Source organism: Quercus suber, unplaced genomic scaffold, assembly GCF_002906115.3.
Source record: "Quercus suber isolate HL8 unplaced genomic scaffold, Cork oak 2.0 scaffold_312, whole genome shotgun sequence".
Lineage (NCBI taxonomy): Eukaryota > Viridiplantae > Streptophyta > Magnoliopsida > Fagales > Fagaceae > Quercus > Quercus suber.
In genome coordinates, this window is record NW_027069768.1 from 578,489 (window position 1) to 581,333 (window position 2,845).

The window sequence follows — 2,845 nt, forward strand, 5'->3', positions numbered from 1 at the left end:
AAAATATCATTTCAATTAAAACCCAATAATTAAAAGTTTGAAGAAATTTAATGTGGGGTCTGTTTTTGTAGCCCCAGCCCAAAGGATATGGGTTAAAGGCCCAACGAACCCAGAACAATGAATTTGTAGAGAGTGGATTGAAGGTTTAGGTACTCGCCGGTGTGCAGGAAGCATGAACTACTTTCCTTTTATTTGAAAAATACTAAGAACAGTTTACAACTAGGGGATGCTCCTCGGCCCATGGCCGAGGAGGTTGTTTCTTCCCCTTTTTCCTTTTTCTCTCTTCACCCCCCCTTTTACACTTTGTTCCCCTTTCTTATATATCCATCTCTTCCTCCTCTTGTTGATCATCTATTGGTCTCCCTCCTGACCGTCTGTCCCATCAGAGGCCATATCCATGCTCCAGTGGTTCACCCTGATCAATGTTGCTCTGTCAAGGGGTTACATCCCCATTAATGCGGCCAGAAGGGTTAGGTGAGTGTATTCAATGCCGAGGTGACAGTTCGCCTAGGGCTTGCCCCTTCTTTGTCCTTCTGTTGCCAACGCGTGGCACTGGGTCCTCTCCTCCTCGGATATTCCAGGAGTCCTTTGGTAGGGTGGTCCTAGTGTTCTTTCGAGGCCTCGGACTCCCGAGGACAGGGTCATCCTCGGACCCATCATGCATCCTCGGCGTGGGCCATTTAGGCCTGGCTTGGAGTGGGCCAAGGCTACCCGATTTTCTGGCCCCACAATAGCCCTTCAAAATCTTGTTGCACGCCTCCTCGGGCGGGGAGAAGGATTTTGACATCCTCGGCCTTACCCCCCCCCCCCTCAATCAGTACTGGGGTCTATTCATCTGCCCAAGGCACGTCGCTGACGTTTCGGAGCACGTAACGTGTCCCTCATTAAATTTAGGCAGCTCTGTGCTCCCCACGTCTAATGAGGAGTTACCCATCCAACGGTGGAGGTTCGTCTCGCATTTATAGGCGGGAAAACCCGCATGGTTCCTCGATTTGGGGTATAAATACCCGTGCGAACCGCTTCTTCCTGCTTCCTATTTGTAATCAAGGATTCTCATGCGCCCCTCCTGAGTTCAGCCACATTCTCATTAGCACCTCCAGCACAAAAAGCCTGTCCGAGGAGCTCCTCCTCTTTTCAATAAGTCGCTCTGTCCCTCTCTGAGCTCTTTCTCTACTCTTTCTTCTACTTCGCTTGTTCTTTCTTAGTCCTTTGAGGTGTCAACCTGGATGGGTAGGTTTAAGAAATACGTCGATACTGAGGAGGCGATGGAGAAATTCATCACCGACTACCGAATTCCCGGCAATGTAGGTCTGAGATATTGTGAGGACGAGGATTGGCGCATATACAGACAGGAGGGCGAGGTGGTAATTCCTATTGTCGCCTTCCTTGAAGGAGGGATGACGATCCCCATGGGGCCGGTGATGAGGGATTACCTCACGCACTTCCGGTTGGCCTCCACCCAGTGTGGGATAAACGTTTTTAGGATTCTGGGCTGTGTGGACACCCTGAACGAGAAGATGGGGCTGAGGTTGACCCATCACGACGTGAATTGGTGTTACAACCTTCAGCTTCTTAAGGGCAAGTCGTATTACTTGAAGACGAGAGACGACAGGGTGCGGCTCATTCAGTGCCTCCCCGAGTCCAACAAGGGTTTCAACGAGGATTTCCTCATCGTGTCAGGGGGGTGGCACGATGGCCTTCACTGCCAACAACAGAGGGAATACCAGGTGGGGCAGTGGGAAACAGGAGAGGTTTCAAGTTCCCGTCTTTTTTCTTCCTCCTTTTTTTTTTTTTTTTACTAACGCGGTAGTGCTTTCCGTTTGCAGACCCACATGCTTTTGAGCGTCACTTCCATCTGGTCAATCGGGAGGATTTGCAGAAGGTGCTGAGGGCGTCGGTGTATATAAACGAGGACGACAATCAGGTTAGGGTAGCCCACATAATTTTGGGGTATAAACCTACCCAGAAGTCGTTCCCAGTTCCAAAGCACGTCATCCGAGCCAACGATCCTCGGCTTCAGAGGATTACTGTGACCGAGGACGGATTTTCGTTCCCCGAGGAGCCCTCTGACCAGGAAGTTGTCACACTAGCCGTCCCTTCCTCTTCCCAACCGTTCGCCGAGGAAGCTCCAGAGGGGGAAGGGGACGCGTTTGACGTTTTCGCTCTGCTTGATCAGTCCGAGGACCCTCCCGGGGACTTGGGTGATCCCAATTTGACCGAAGCAGACCTCCTTGTTGCAGAAGCCCCTCTTCAGCCGAGAATGGGTTACAAGAGGAAGCCCACCATCAGCTTGCTGGACTTGATTGAGGGCCAGCCGGGGGAGTCCCAACAGAAACTTCCCACTCCACCTCCGAAGACTAGGTCGACTTTCGCTCGGCAGAAGCTCCCTCCTTCTTCTTCTCAGACGCACTCGCCCTCTGGGTCCGTGCCTGCTGGCCCCAAGAAGAAGAAGGATAAGGGTAAAAGGCCTGTGGAGGATAAGACGGTGTCCTCGCAGGAGGAGGACACTGCTCTGCGGCCGTCCAAGTAGCTTAAAATAGGCGACAAGAGCCAGGAGAGGCAGGTCGTCGACACCACCTCTTCCGAGGCCGAGGCCTGGCTCCCAGCCTCGATGCTCCGTGGGGAGCCCTTGAGGGATACCGCCTCCCTCAGGGACTTCTGTTAGGACATATATGTTTTAACTTGTTTAAGAACATATGTCACTTAGTTATGTAAATTGGCTAATCCTTTGACAAAACGCACTCTGCTTGTAATTGGGTAGTTCTAGGTGTTTTTAATACTTCAAGAAACAATGTTTCAAGGTCAAGTGTTGAAGTCATCAAGTCTGTCCAAGAGAAAGCAAGTT